General features: G+C 45.7%; 2 long non-coding RNA genes across 2 annotated transcripts in view; one reads left to right on the forward strand and one right to left on the reverse strand.

Annotated features, from left to right (window-relative positions):
* LOC142071617 (uncharacterized) overlaps positions 1-6,208 on the reverse strand; it is a 45,257-nt gene extending 39,049 nt beyond the window's left edge. Inside the window, exon 1 of the long non-coding RNA XR_012667741.1 lies at positions 6,006-6,208. This is a non-coding gene — a long non-coding RNA (uncharacterized LOC142071617). The remainder of the gene's footprint in view (positions 1-6,005) is intronic.
* The window catches only part of LOC142071618 (uncharacterized), a 177,124-nt gene extending 165,535 nt beyond the window's left edge, over positions 1-11,589 (forward strand). Inside the window, exon 3 of the long non-coding RNA XR_012667743.1 lies at positions 11,408-11,589. This is a non-coding gene — a long non-coding RNA (uncharacterized LOC142071618). The remainder of the gene's footprint in view (positions 1-11,407) is intronic.
* The last annotated feature ends 4,825 nt before the right edge of the window (positions 11,590-16,414 follow it).

Consider the following 16,414-nt stretch of genomic DNA (forward strand, 5'->3'; position numbering starts at 1 on the left):
TGGTGGGTGGGAGGCACTGGGGGGATGAGGGGAGCTGACAGGGAGGTTACCAGTGGGTACTCAGCACCCAGCACTTTTTCTCCATGGGTGCTCCAGGCCCAGAGCACCCATGGAGTCAGCGCCTATGGCCCAAGCAGTAGTCCTGGGGCGGCCCCGGGGACTGCCCAAGCAGCGGCCGATGTGGCTGGCTCTGGGGAGCACCCAAGCAGTGATCCTGGGGGTGCCCTGGGGACCGCCCAAGCAGCAATGGCCCCAGGGCAGCTGAAGTAGTGGCCCCAGGTTCCCCATCCACCAGCCCCGAAGCAGCGGGGCCCCAGAAGTAGAGATTTAGTCTGGGGTATTTTTGGTAAAAGTAATGGACAGATCACAGGCCATGAATCTTTATTTATTGCCCATGACCTGTCCATGACTTTCACCAAAAATACCCAAGACTAAATCTTAGCCTTACCCTTGAGAAATTGGGAGGGGGGAACATTTGTGTGGCAACTGGAAAGGGAACAAATATTACCTTCATGTTGCTAAGAGGGCAGCACAAACAATGAGAACTACTTCCCAGTAGCAGTGTGAAGGGAAGGATGGCCTAGTGGTTAGGGTGCTAGTCTGGGACTCAGGAGACCCACGCTCAAGTCCTTTCTCTCCTAGACTTCTTGTGTGACCTTGAGCAAGTCCCTTAGTCTCTCTGTACCATAGTTCCCCCTGTGTGGGGGGATAATAGCACTGCCCTACCTCAGGGCACCTTCAGAGGTGCTCAGTTACTATGCCGATGGGGGCCACAGCAGTACCTTAGATAGCAGGATAATCATGTTGTTAAGGCACTGGATTGGGACTCAGAAGATGTGAGTTCAACAGCCAACCCTGCCGCAGACTCACTGTGAGACCCTGGGCAAGTCATCTGCTCTCTGTCTGTCTCAGTTCCCCACCTTTGAAGCTCTGTGTTTGTCCAGTGCCTGGCACAACACAGCTCACGAAATACCATGAGTAATTAATAGGTGTCCCTGCAAAATGGAACCTCCCTCAAAACCAAGAGGCGTGTGTGGATGCAAACTCAGCTTCTCCTGCTTCTTTAAGAAAGCAAGTTTAAAAATACAAGTTAATAAAAAAAAATCACCCAGGTACAGTAAGAGTAAAAATTGCAGCTCCAGCTATTGTACCAGTCTCCTGTGCTCCTGGCTTTTGTGTTGGATATATAAGACAAGCCCTTGGTTGTTGTGCTTTATCCCCATCTGGTTCACTGACTAAATGAGAAAAAAAAAACAGCAGCAGTTCTGCCGGCCACCCAGTTCTTACACTTCTGGGTTACAAGAGGAAATATTATGACTCAGATAAAGAAACTCTGCCCCCTGGTCTGTGTGGGAAAGAGCTATTCAAAGATGAGGGCCTGACAATGCATGAGACTGTTTGTTTATCCAGGGGGAGGGACAGTGCAAGGTACTGATGAAAGGTGAGAGCACATGGGACTGGAGCTGTCTGTTTGTTCAGAGGGCAAGGACAGTGCCCGGGGCCTGCTGAAAGGTGAGGGGGAAAATAAAATCAGGGATTGTAACTCCAGACTGTTTCTCTTCCTGTACTGCAGTAAAGAGACTGTAGGGAAGTAATCAGACCAAATCTTCCTATCTGTTTGTACAGCGCCTAGTCTAATGGATCTGTGCTCCGGATTGGAGCCTATAGAATGCTGGGTGCACTAGCAGTTCTGTCCTTATTTCTTACGGAGGAGACCTGTGGAGTTTAACAGCGATCAGATCGATAGGGTTCTGCAGAAATTACTCTATAAACCTGAAGAATGGATTGAGAGCCTTTCTATAGATTTCTTTAAACAACCTTTAGATTCCTATTGCAGGGATATAAAGCTTTATTAAATTACATAGGCTCATCATTAATTTTTGTACGGTGGTAGCACCTAAAGCCCCTGTCAGGGATCAGGTCCCCATTGTGCTAGGCGCTGTACACGCATACTGAAAGAAAGCATGTCTGCTCCAAAATGCTTACAATTTAAGTATCAGACTAGAGGCAACAGGTGGTACAATAAACAGATGGGTAAACCACAAGGTAACAATGAGATTATTAGGATTCGCTCTGTAAGCAGCAGGTAAAGCACATGTCCTGAGTGGTTTAAAAAAAAAAAAACTACAGAAAGGCTTATCCTTTTCTATGAAATTTTATAGGACCTTTCTATAAAGGGGTGAATCGGTGTGGATCTCAAAAGCACAGACCAGCTGATTCACAAGCCCGCATTTGTGTGTGTAGTTTTGCAGGAGAAACACAGATTGCAGAGGAGCTGCTACAAAGCACAATATAACATGCCTTATCCCAAAGTGCTGCCTGGAGACTCAGTCTTAGGCAAAGGTCTGGGATGAGGTTGGAAAGTGAGATGGGTCGTGACTCATTGGTTGGAAGGGAGGAGGTGAGAATTTCAGATAGAGGGAGAGTAGGAGGATGTGAACTCAAAAATGCAAGTCTCCCTTTCTGCAGCTGCAATTTATTAAATTTATTTGATAGAGCTCTCTATGGCACTCACACCCCCCCCCCCAGCATCCTAATACTTCATTACTGAAATGGATACCTCATGACACCTCTGTGAGATAGGGACATGTCATTATAGCCCTGTTTCACAGCCAGGGAAACTGAGCTACAGAAAAAGACAGGCTGCAGCTTGGCCAAGAGAGCCGAGAATTAAATCCAGATCTCCTGAAACCAGCCCAGTGTCTTAACTATAAAGGCCAACTTCTCTCTCATTGTGCCTGCAGTTAGAGGCACAAGTACCAGGATGTGTGCCCCTAGTTCAACAGAGGACACAAAATAAGTGGGTACAAACTGGGCCTGTAAGAATGATACTGCTCTTGTGAAAATTTGGCCCATAGTTTGGAGACTGAGTGAGGTTAATCAAACGGGTATGAGGGAAAAGGAGTCAGTGGAGAAAGTCCAAGATAATGTTTAAAAGCCACAAAGGTGATCTTGAATTGATTCTGAGAGGAACAGAAAGCCAGTGAACCTGACTGGGGGTGGGGCATGGACATGAAGCCAATAAAAGGAATAGATGATTAGAATATGGACAGAAAAACAGTGAAGGAGGCAGAGGATGGTGGGAATGGACTTAGAGTTGCAATTTTTATGGTTGTTTTACAGCACTTGAAAGCCACTTTATAACATTACCAAATCACAACATTGTGACTGGGGCCAAAATAAGGGACCCTACGATAGTTCTATCTACCTAATCTCTCACTCTCTCTCTCTCTCTCTCCTACCATTGCCTTAGTAACCTAGCTTGCAAGACGCTGGATTGTTTCTCCAACACCAGGATTGCCCTGCAAACATCAGGAGCTTGATTTTGTTCTGCTGCTTGAAGAGAGAACAGTCCTGCCATAGTATTTTTGTCCACTCTGGCATCTGGAGGTTAGGAATGTTAGGAAGACCATAGAAAAGAGCATTATTGGACTAGTGGAGATGCCAGAGGTTGTGTTACCCTAGAGAGTTGTTCTTGGTCCTCAGCTAAAAATAGCCTGAAACCTGCTTCAAATTGTGGTCAGAAACGAAAAAAATTGTACCTGACTTATATTATGCTTTGTCCCTCTCCGAGACAACTAGACCTACTGGGACCATTTTAACACAGGCCATTATCTGATTGTTTTCCTAGTTTGGACACATCTTCAGTTACTACAGACATTGGCCTGTAGCATCTATTTCCAGTCCTTTTCTCTCCAGACATTACTTCTTCCTCTCCCAGGGGAATCTCAGAGCTCAGACTTACACCCAGCTGTTGAATATGCCTGCACCAAGCTGGTGGAGTTTCAGCCAGGAGAAACTTTGTGAGGCTTTGACCACAGTATACAAAAGTGAGGGATGTGTTTATGAAAGTCAGAAAGAGCTGTCTCAAAGCCCAAGATATTCTTCAGGGGGATATAAGCCATCTGCTGTGTCTTAAGGAAGCAACCTCCATCCCAAATCCCACTTTATCCCAAATTCAATAACAACCACTAAAAAGCACTATATAACATTGGCCAGTTGTACAATATTCATATTTTTGAAGCACAGAACATATTCCAATTAGTTAATCCTCATTATAAAAGCTGGTTGGGAAATTGTTTTTTTCCCCTGTGAAAAATTTAGGGGCATATGACTTTTTTGGGTTGTGTTGAATTTTTTTTTTAATTTTCCATTTTTGTCAAACACACCCCATTCAAATGCCTGACAACCAAAGTATTTTCATTTTTAAGTTGCCAAAAAAGGTGTTTCTGTTTTTTAACAGACACTCAAAATATTTTGACAAAAATGGAAATTTTTCACAAAAACTTCTGTGTGGTCAAAAAAAAGCTATTTTCTGTCCAAAAAACACCCCACCCACATATGAACATTTTTTTAACCAGTTCTACTCACAACTCTTCTCTCAGTCACCCCCATTTGAAAGATGGGGAAGCTGAGGCATGGAGCAATTAAGGGCTACATGTTCAAAAATGTCAGGGCCTGCTTTCCTGTAAATCTCCCTGATAGAAACTATAAGTTAGAGCCAGGAGACTGCAGGTTAGACGTCCCAGGTTCTAGTCCTGCCCTTGTCAGTGACTCACTGTTATGAGAGGTTTCAGAGTAGCAGCCGTGTTAGTCTGTATTCGCAAAAAGAAAAGGAGTATTTGTGGCACCTTAGAGACTAACCAATTTATTTGAGCAAAAGCTTTCGTGAGCTACAGCTCACTTCATCGGATGCATGCAGTGGAAAATACAGTGGGGAGATTTATATACACAGAGAACATGAAACAATGGGTGTTACCATACACACTGTAAGGAGAGCAATCACTTAAGATGAGCTAATACCAGCAGGAGAGCGGGGCGGGGGTGTGGGGGGAAATAAACATGGGGAAATAGTTTTACTTTGTATAATGACCCATCCACTCCCAGTCTCTATTCAAGCCTAAGTTAACTGTATCCAATTTGCAAATTAATTCTAATTCAGCAGTCTCTCGTTGGAGTCTGTTTTTGAAGTCTTTTTGTTGTAATATTGTGACTGTTAGGTCTGTAATCAAGTGACCAGAGAGATTGAAGTGTTCTCCGACTGGTTTATGAATGTTTTAATTCTTGACATCTGATTTGTGTCCATTTATTGCAAACTGGATACAATTAACTTAGGCTTGAATAGAGACTGGGAGTGGATGGGTCATTATACAAAGTAAAACTATTTCCCCATGTTTAATCCCCCCTCCGTCCCCCCGGCCAAGTGTTCCTCAGATGTTCTTGTCAACTGCTGGAAATGGCCCACCTTGATTATCGCTACTAAAGGTTTTCTCCTCCGCCCTCCCCTTACCCCCCCCCCCCGCTCTCCTGCTGGTATTAGCTCATCTTAAGTGATCACTCTCCTTACAGTGTGCATAGTAACACCCATTGTTTCATGTTCTCTGTGTATATAAATCTCCCCACTGTATTTTCCACTGAATGCATCCGATGAAGTCATCTGTAGCTCACAAAAGCTTATGCTCAAGTAAATTTGTTAGTCTCTAAGGTGCCACAAGTCCTCCTTTTCTTTTTACTGTTATGAGAGGAGGCAAATGTCACCTAGTGACTCTAAAGTTAGCCCTCTAAATCCACATTTGGACACCTCAGTAAAAGTGAGCTGACTTTTACTGGTGCTGAACACCTGAAACTCCCGTTGGCTCCCATTTTTGTTTACGTGTTTAAACAGGCCTAACTTGAGGCATTTGCCTTTGAAAATTGTGGCCAGGGCCGGCTCTAGGTTTTTTGCCGCCCCAAGCTCTGAGAGGGCAACTGCCCAAGAGAAAAAAAAAAGAATGGCCGGAACGCCGCCCCTGGAACTGTTCCGCCCCAAGCACCTGCTTGCTTTGCTGGTGCCGGGAGACGGTCCTGATTGTGACCTTTTGGTTCCTAGATGTTAAAGCCAGAAGGGACCATTCTGACCAGGTAATATGACCTCCTGCATAGCACAGGCCACAAGATTTCACCTTTCATGTTCTCTGTCCCTCAGCTGCTCCATTCACAAGCCAGAAACAACATTATTTACCTACCTTAGAGGGCTGTAGCTTATTCCTATTTGTAAAGCACTTTGTCCTTCTGTGGCACTTTTTCAGTGAATCTCAAAGTGCTGGTGGGATTCATAATAATAATTAATGAAAAGAAAGGGAAAAGAAGCACTCAAAATCCGTAAGAAGGGTTAGTTCTGAGCAGGATATTATAAAGTGTTCCCGCTCGGGCATCTGCTTCTGTTCCACATTTTAACTCAGTGGTCAACAAATTATATCATGTAGGAAGCAGATATTGTACGAACAATATATTGGGTATGTCTCCCACGTGGGATGAAAACCACAGCATGGAAAAAGCAGCCTCAGCTCCCTAACAGGGTAAACAGAAAGGCACATAGAGAGAAATCCTCTCCGACTTTGTTATAGCAATGTGAACTAGTTTGACATTTTAATTGTGACTCTCCCCTTATTATCTGGCACATGTTCATGGTGCCCAAGATGTTGTTTAATGAATCCAGCTGCCTCCTCTGCTCCGTTTGAAGTCCAGTGATGCCGCGTGAGAGGAGAGTGTGAGAGTCAATGTGATTTGTGTATGAGGAAACATAAATATGTCACAGGAGTTTAGTCTTATAGGTTTGCAGAGTTTATACTCACAAAATCTGTTGTGCCCTTGTTTACACACCCAGATCCAAAGCCCGGACACACCCTTTCTGCGGATTGAGACCTTCATCTTTGCAGAGTTGCTTCTAATGAGGACATTGCAAAGCATGTGGATGATGATTGACCACAGCTTAATGTGCACAGGCAAATGTGCTTTCAAACGTTAGAGGCGCTTTAGTCAGATCTACCCTTCCCTGCTAGCAGGCAGGAGCACACTCCAGGGTGAAGTGCCACATGTACAAACACACAGGCACATGCAGTCTTATGCACAAACAGATACTCACACGCAGGGAAAACAGGGAGGCAAACTATACACGCCATCACACAAACACGTATGAATACAGAGGCTTGAATATAGAAGCAGTTATGCATACATGCTCACCAATACATGCGCAACCCTCTCTCAGCTACCCATTTCTATCAACCCCAATGAAAAACTGACGTAAAATGGTTGCATTTTACCTGCATCTCAAAGTTTTCATTTAGGTCAGATAACACTTATCCCAGGATTTGTTAGAAATACCTGTCAGTTAATGAAAAACGGGAGGCAGTGTGGTCTAACGTGTGAGAACAAGGGCCTGGGAGTCTGGCCTCCCCGGTTCTATGACCAGCGGTAGGAGGGGAGTGTGCGCTAGTGGTTAGAAGCAGGGGACTGGAAGTAAAGACACAGGTTTCATTTCCAGCTCTGAAACGGACCTTGGGCGAGTCGCTTGCACCGTGCACCCATCTGTAAAATGAGCATAATAATACTTCCCCACTCCCGAAGAGTCCTGTGAGATCCTTGGAGGAAAGTTACTACATCAGTACAAAGATTTATCCTAAACCCTCACTGGAGCTTTAGCAATATCTGCCAGTGGTGGTCATAGTCAAAACTCTGCACACGTCTGTACACCTCGAAGCACTACCAATACCGATCCTTCTACTGATTTTGTGTGAAACAAAGGCCTCACTTGAGCGGCTCGGAATCTCCAGGGTGACTGGGCTGGGAAGGGAATTGGCAGGACACGCTCTGAAAGTCTGGATGGGTTTTCAGACCTGCGTTGCTGGGGTTTTGTGGCTAGGATTCAGGCCAGAGCAGAAAATTTGCACTGGCCCCGGCTCTAGTTAAGCCTTAGAGGCAAACACATTTTATAATTCTTAGCTGGGGCTTGATGCTATCAATCGTTACACAAGTGACTAGTCCCTACTCACTTGTGCAGTCCCATTGAAGTCAACGAGGAGTAAAGATTATGTAAGTAAGGGGCTGCAGAGTGAGAGTCTCTGAATAACACACAGTTCACAGTACCGTGCACTCAGATGTAAACCTTTGGATGCTATAAGACAATTATTGTATATGAATTGTCAGCTGATAACCAGGCATATTTCTGGAGCTTTGCCTTCTCTCACACCATGAGATGTGCTATCGCACAGCTATTGAACCTCCTCGATTATTTAAACCATCTGTGCTTATTAAGGGGAGATATCAACACCACAAACCGGGGGCTGGCATTCAAGTTCCACTGACTTCCAATGGGAATTGGGCATCTAGCTGCTCTTTGGACCTTTACAGTTATCCCCCTACATATATACAATAACTGCATCCTGAGCATGGTAATTAAATGCCTAGTTGTGTTTAGAGCACCAATTTGAACCACCATCAGAAAGGGCATGTTTAATCTCTGGGATTGTGTGTGTGTTTAAGTGTGTACACGACACTGCTCTTTCCATTAATTCTTAACATGAATTAACTGCCAAATAACACATGCCTCGTAGTACAAATACAAGTAGGGATCCTAGCAGATTAGTGGAACAGAGCTCAGAGTTCCTGGCTCCTGCTGGCTGCCTGTGCCCCCACCAACAAGTCACAATCAGTTGAGCATGACATCATAGTTGTCTTCCCAGTAATCAACAGTGATGTCAAAAACAGAAGGCTGTGGTAATAGGTGGGGAATAAGCAGGAGGCTCTGATGAACTGACTGTTTAGAAACGTCTTGGGTGGCCACGTAGGGTTTTATTCCTTCAGTGTGCACCTTGGTAGCCCAGATGATGAGACATACCGACCACATTGCCCTGCTCGCCTACACTGGGCCAAGCTCATGGCCAGGACACTGGCCCGGGAGGATGGTCACTGGTGTGGTGTCAATGCCAAGTGAATTTAGTGACAACAGAACGTAGAGCCGACCTATTTTTGTCTTCAGCGCATGAGACTAATACTACAGCCAGGCTGTTCCAGGGGTTTTGTCTCTCTTGCACTGAATGACCAAAGCATGCGAGAGCAAACAGACGGTGAGGCCACTGAGGCATTCATTATAAAGTGACAGCTGCCTAGGGGGACTTGTTGTCCCTTTCATTTTCTAAAAGGTGCATTCTGATAGGCCCCAAGAATGAACCCACTTTGCGCTTCAGCCACTTAGAAGCCAGATAGTTTACAAATGCATTGTTTGTGGCAAATGACATCACTGAATTTTTTTTGTCGTATGCCCAAGCTCACCGAGTCGTTCGATCAGAGGGACGGAATTCATGCCTGGTGTAGGTGGGAACAACTCCAAGAACTTGAATGAATTCACACCTGTTTATACGAGAAGAAGATGTAGCTCCAAATATCCCATTGTACCAAGATACAAGTTTTAGGTGAAATGGATCGTGTTCCTATTTGTTAAAGTTCATTAGCTGTACTGATTATCATGTGTGCTCCATTTGCTAAATCTCAGAGTTGTTTTAAGTGGCTGGATTATTTAGTCAGTTTCAATGTCTAGGTTATTTAGTTACTGTCAAAGGCTAGATTATTTACTTTAATTGATTTATTTGGCAGCAATATTTATCTGATTTCTGAGGCCTGATTACTCTGTATTTTGAATTGACTTGTGACAGTGTCTTGGGAATCTTACATCAGAAATGTGATTATGGAGCAAACCACCTCCTTAGAATATAAAGTCAGTTTTTGGATCCCACATTTAACAATCACTTTGCCTGCTAATCCCTTCCTACCATTATTACTTTCTCTGACTTTCTCCGCTTCCCTCTTGTCTGACCACCTACCCCGCTTTTAAAACGATCAGCGCTATATTTAGCCCTTCCCGGTCTGCGTGGTCACTCCTGTGGCCTCCTGTGCTGACGGAGAGGCCTATGATTTTCCATGGCTGTTGCAGAGAGGGGCACTTTCTAAATCTGTGACACCAGATCTCAGCAAAGTGACCTAAACCAGGAGGCAGGAGCCCGTGAAATGTTCTTAATATAGTCACAGCAAATAGTTCTCATCTTGTGTTACCGAAGTCCCTCAGTCATATGACCCAGCAGTCTAGTAGTACCTCTGTAAAGCAGCAGGCCTATCGAGTGAGGTCAGCGCTGCAGCCTTGCTTCCTCGATGTTGCCGGGTGACTACCTGATTTAGGCGTGGGAAGTCTCATGGCAGGGGAAGGGCAAACTCTGGCTTTAGGCATTTTCTTCTGCTTCCAAGTGAGCCAAGCATATTCTCAGAGGTTTCAGGGGTTGTTTTCTTCTCCCTTTCCCTTGGAGGCCAAGATAGGAGTTGTATTGACAGCTGCTTGTATTCTGAACAGGGTCACCCATGCCCCTTACATTAATAGAGTCTGAAGAGCCCTCTACAGGTGATAGGAGCAAAGGCTCCACACTAGTTCATTCTTCTCCTCCTGGGGGAAGAAAGGGGGCATTGCTGCCCGTAGCGCAAGGATTTCTCCTCTGCTTTACACCTCATACACCAATACATATTCTGCAACGCTCTCTGCTCCCTGAAGATGTGTCTGCACCATGCCGTTCATGTTTCTCCAGTGACTCCAATGGGGGCAAGACCAGAGAAAGGAGGCCAGGGGCTCCCTCGCTCCCTAGAGAGTCCTTTCCGAGCTCAGTTCTAGCTAAGCCTGGGGCATACTGTTCAAATGTCAGGTGGCTGATACATGGGTCTTGCTACAATGGCCTGTGTAAGCATCTTGCTAAGGCCCAGAAAGAGACAGTAATCAATAGCTTGCAGGAGTAACAGCCATTCGTATTGATGGGGCAGGAAGCACTGCCTTCATGCACAGGTGAGTCAGGAGGGGTAGCCTGCCTCAGAGGAGACTCTTCTTGCATTGAGAAGAGCAGGTTTGGATGCTGGGCTGAGGGGACACTTTGAGGTCCAGAAGCTAAGGGGTAATTACAGAATTTTTACTGACAATAGACAGTCTCCTAGACTGAACAACTGGCCTTGTGGATAAGGCGTGGTTGTAGGAGCCCTGAGACCTGGGTTCAATTCCAATTTTCTCTGCCACCGACTCCATATGGGATTTTGGGCAAGTGACTGAACCGCTGCCTGCCTCAGTTTCCCCATCTATACAATGTAGATAAGCGGACCTCCATTTTCCCATTCCTCTTTTGTCTATGTAGAGTGTAAGCTCTTTGGGGCAGAGATTGTCTCTTGAGGTATGCATGTGTACACTGCCTAGAATTGTAGAGGCCCCTGGGCACTTATGTAATACAGACAATAAAAATAACCATGATGATACAGTTTGCTTTTCTATCAACTTCCTCCTTCCCTCTCCTCTGTGGTTTCTAGCACTCCCTCCTTCCCTTTGCTCTCCTTTCCCCTCCTCTCCCCGTTGCTCTCCCTTCTCCGCCCATTTCTTTCTAGCCAGACACTTTTATGAAAGCACTAACTTGTTAGTGGGGGCAGCCCCCTTCCCTCCCAGAGCCTGACTGACACATGCCATGCTTTCAAGGAGAACTGGGCTTAGCCCAGCCAAGGTGAAAGTTCAGCTCTCAACATGTGTGAGCTGTGTAGCATAATTGAAAGTACCGTTTTTAATTAAAACTAGGTTTCTGGGCCTCTGCTGCTGGCTGCTTTGCTGAGAGGTGACATCACTGGAGATACCAGTAGCCCCCCCAGAATACAGCACGAACCCGTTCCTATGTGGATACAATCCTGGCTAACATCAGCACAAGCACTTCGCATCAAGAGAAACAGCCTATATCGCTATTAAATAGTCAAGGTGTTCAAATGTTGCTGCCAATGGAGGAGAGAGAAGAGTTTATGGCCCTAAGCACTGGGCTCCTATGGCATGGCATGGCTCACAAGTCGTGACACTTTTGCAAGGGAACTGTGAAAATGGCTATTTTAAATTAAACCAAATTCTGGCTCTGTTTGAGTTTATGTGAATTTTCAGCCGTGTAACTGAGACTGGGACCAATTGAGATTGGCTAGGTAGCTGGGAGCCAGACGATCTGATGTTTATCTTTTTTTATTTGGTGTATGGAAACACGTTCTTATTAATGTTAACTTTATCATGCCTCCCTTGTTCCTTTCAGCTGCTGGCTTCACTCATTTATTGCATCTTGTCTTAATTACACTGTGTACTCTTCAGGGCAAGGACTGTCTTTTGCTTTGTGTTTATCCATCGACTGACTAACGCACTGGGGCCCCAGTCCCAACTGAGACTTCTAGGTATTCCTGTGACACAATGAATTCATATAATAAGAGAGGAAGGTGGGACCAATGGTTAGGAGAGAGCTATGTGAATGGGGAAGGTCTGACCCCCTTGTTGTGCCCCTTCCTCTTCCAATCCGTCATGCAGTAAAGGATCTTGGGAGTTAGACTCATAGACTTTAAGGCCAGAAGGGACCAGCATGATCATCTAGTCCGCTCTACTGGACATTGCAGGCCACAGAACCTCACCCACCCGCTCCTGTGCAAGTGTATTCCCCTCCTGAAGTCAGTGGGAACCAGGCAGGGATGAATCACTCTTCTCTTCCTCCTAAGAATCCTTCTCTTCTGAGCCCTGTGTTTAAGTCTCTTTCAAAATTAAAACAAAAACAAAACAAAAAATAAACCCAACCACCACTAGGGGACTTTCCAAACCAAAAACTTTGTTAAGGTGCAGTTACAGCTGGGAGAAGACAGCAGCTAAAAACCCTTACAAACATGGTTTGATTAGCAGGACTCACAATCACTCAAAACATCAAGACATGGAGCGGTAAAGTTAAGCGGCCAAGAATCCAAACAGCTGAAAGTGTGGGAATTCAGTTGTGGCAACCAAACTACCTTAACTGTGCCCTCAGAGTGGCGCCCTATGCAAATCGGCCTCTCAGACTGCCTTATCCAACCGCAACAAACAATTTAGCTTTATCAACTACTAGAAAAACTAGAATTCCTCACCGTTAATTGTACAGTGTTTGTGCCAACTCTGCCCTTCTTTATGGCCATTCAAAGTCAACAGGAAAACGAAGCTATTTCAAACATTCCTGATGAGCCTAAAAGCTGAATTCCTCGCTCCTTGCAAAGAGCCTGATCCTGTGAAGTTGCTCAGCTCCTCACAGGATTGGGTAGTATGAGTCCATGCGCCAGCCAATAACCCAGGTGTCATTGAACCCAGGCCTGACCTGCACACAGCTGTTGTACCAGTATAACTATGTCAGCTAGGGGTGGACACAGATACACTGGTAGAACCCCTAGTGTAGATGCAATTATACGAGCATAAAGGTGCCTTATGACAAGATAACCTATTCTCCTTCCTGTTCCGGAATAGCTTTATCAGTATAAAACACCTGTGTATTGGTATATCTATGCCTGCACTAAGGGGATTGTACCACCTTAACTATGCCGGCATCACCCTTGTGTGTAGATGAGGCAGGGAGTAGCTTGTCTACATATAAAACAAAACCTGATTTTTTTAGCACTGATATAAGAAATGGTTCGTGTGCCGACAAGGCATTGAACTTAGCATCAGTGCCATGCATGTAGGACAACGGTTATAAATCCACCATGCTGTGGAGCATCCCCTCCTGCAAAGAAGGGAAAACGGGGAGCTGGCATCTCTACAGGGGCAGAGGTAAGGTGTTGGGTTATCTTAACTATGGACTTCCATACTTTCAAATTGTTGGCTTTAACCTTAACACAGAATTTGCTGGCTTTATAATGCTTGGGTTTTTCCCTTCTAACAGCAACATTCTTCTCAGGCTGTTTACCCTTAAGATTCTGATTTGCTCTCAGTTCCACCTTCACCTTCCCCAAGTTTTTCAACGGCTCCATCTTTGTATTTCTATGTGCCACTCATTACTTGTACAACTACATAGTAGTTACTTGTGCATATCCAGCTAAATGCTCAGCTGGTGTAAATGGGCATAATGCCAATGAGTTCAATGGGCCAGATCCTCAGCTGGTGTGAATGGGTGTCACTCCATTGAAGTGAATTCAGTTCTGAGAAAAACACTCTTTTAAAAATACCTCTATGCAAAGCAGTTTAATTCCATGTGGGTTCTGTTAACCACACCAGAGAGTGTGCTGGTCCACTGGAAGTTAAGCACTAAACAGTAGGTAGGCACAGTACTGAAATATAAACCCCATGGGAGTTTGCATCCTTCGGCCTTGGTGGACTATTTAATGCTGTTATTTACTGGTCTATGGGACCCATTCCCATCATTCCTCTCTGCCTCCTAACACCCCACATCCAGCACCCTCTTCCTTCTCCCCTGTCCCTCACATGGAGATTTCTTGTCTGCTCTGTGTCTCCCATCCCTCCACCTTCTCCAGAGAGCCCAACTCTCATAGCTAATAGTCTCCCTTGTCCCCACTCTCAGCCCCTCTCTCTCCTTCCTCCTTAACTTTTCTGTCTTTTCTGGACTGTTTCCCTCAAAATACACTCGTGACCTGGTATTCCCATCCTCAGCCTGTCTCTTTCTGGATGTCTCACTGGCAATTTAAGCTTACAAGACCAAAACCAAACTCCTGATCTTACCTCTGAATCCCTCCCCACGTGCTCTGTCACTGCTGAACGTACCAGCTTTCCTGTCATTCTGGACTGTAACCTGAGGTTCATCTTTGACTCCAGCCGCTCCCACACCCCACGCATCTTCCCAACCTTGTCCAAATCCTGCCACTAATCCTCCTCCACATTGGGACCCAGTCTTTTCCCTCTCAGTACAGCTAACACTCTTGTCTAGGTCTTCATAGCCTCTTTGATTCATGTAACCCCCTCCTGTCTGACCTCCCCGACACCTACATCACCAAGCCCCCGCCCTCCTTCAATACACAGACTTGGGCCATACAACAACCACTGCTAAAATCATCTTCCTTGTCCACCACTCAAAGACATCATCCCCTTTTGAAATCCTTCCACTGCCTCCCCCACTTCCACCATTTCAAGTTTAAGCTTTTTACCCTCCCCTTTGAGGCCCTCCATGGCTCTCCCCGTCCCTGCTTGTCTAGGGTGACCAGACACCAAGTATGAAAAATCAGGACGGGGGGTGCGGGGGTAATCGGAGCCATAAGAAAAAGACCCAAAAATTGGGACTGTCCCTATGAAATCGGGACATCTGGTCACCCTATGCTTGTTTGATCTTGTCTCTTATTACATTGCTCCCGCCTCCTCCACACCATCCACTCTACCAGCTTTGTCTACTCGTTTGTAAGCTACTCACACAACCATCTCTGTGCTTTCTTTCCCACGCCCTTTAAAGCCTTGGATGCCCTCTCTGAACTGATCTGGAAGGCCATTACCCATTGTCCTCCAGTCTCGCCTATGATGCTAATAGGAAATCAGCCAATTTAGTGAAGGGCAGATGGTAATGCTTGCCACATACTTTCCCTATTGATAATCATTAATATATAGTTGAACATACAAGCTGCATCTTTTTCTCTATTTTAGGACTTTTTTGTAGTGCCTATCACCAGGATAGCTGAACCTTAGTGTGAGAGGATTAGCTCTCCCACCCCACTCTTTGTATATCATTCATTGTCATTGGGGGGGTAGTGGGGTGTCTAGGCTAACCTACCCAACCAGCTTGAATCCAGCAAGCGTGGGTAACAACAGCAGTGAAGACAGCCCAGCATAGACTTCAGAGTAGGCTTGCAAGCCAAATATCTACTCATGGGCCATGCCAGGCTTCTCCTACCCACACTGAAGCCCATTTTGAAGCCTACGCTGCACTGTCTTCACTGCTCTTGTTACTGGATTCGTCTGGGTGAGCTAGCCCATGCACATCTTTTGCTGTGTAGACGTAGCCTTTGCTTGGGAGCTGTTTGGTGCAGGGACTGCCCCTTCATGTGTGTTTTATTCAGCACCCAGCACAATGGAGCCCAGATCCTGACTGAGACCCCTGGGAACTATTGGAATAGAACCATTCATCATAATAATGCAGATGCTTTTACGTTACCACCATTCAGAACTATGGCATAGCCTGCTGCAGACGGTATAAATGTGTGACTATTCCACCGGGCAATGGAGACCAGCAGCTCCGCAACAGGATGTGTTAGACCGCCACCCTCAGCATGGGCTAAAGTGGTGACGTGTCTGCCGAGAACAAGTTTTATTTATTAGCCAGATTAGGAGGCATTAATGGGTCGCTCTCCTGGTTTCTGCTCAGGAAGGTACAGTAATCCCAGGAACATATTTGGCATTGCTGACATAGCTTTCCAGCCCTCCTGCTGAGAAACAGGGACTCTTGCATACTTCAAACAGGCTTAAAGGCTCGAATTGTGCCACCACAGTAGTAGTGCTGGTCTAAGACTGGGGTGGGGGGAATTTGCATGAGAAGGATTAAACAGCAGGGCTGTGTGGAATTTTAAACTGAGGTTTTTCCGGCTGACCACAGGCCCCGAGCCCGTGTGTGGTATGTTTGCGCCTCCAAAGTGCTCTTGATCCTTTGATCTTTTAGTGCATAACATTTTTCCCCTTTGGATGTCTTTTCTTTTTCGGTTTGGCTGCTGTGCAGACACACACTAGCAAAAGGGAAACACGAATTAGCTGGCGGACTGCTCGGCTGATGGCACTCAGAGCTGACTGAAGCTCAGGAAGGACCTCTCCCAGCTGCTTTGTTGGACACATTGA

Source organism: Caretta caretta, chromosome 3 (assembly GCF_965140235.1).
Source record: "Caretta caretta isolate rCarCar2 chromosome 3, rCarCar1.hap1, whole genome shotgun sequence".
Taxonomy (NCBI): Eukaryota; Metazoa; Chordata; order Testudines; family Cheloniidae; genus Caretta; species Caretta caretta.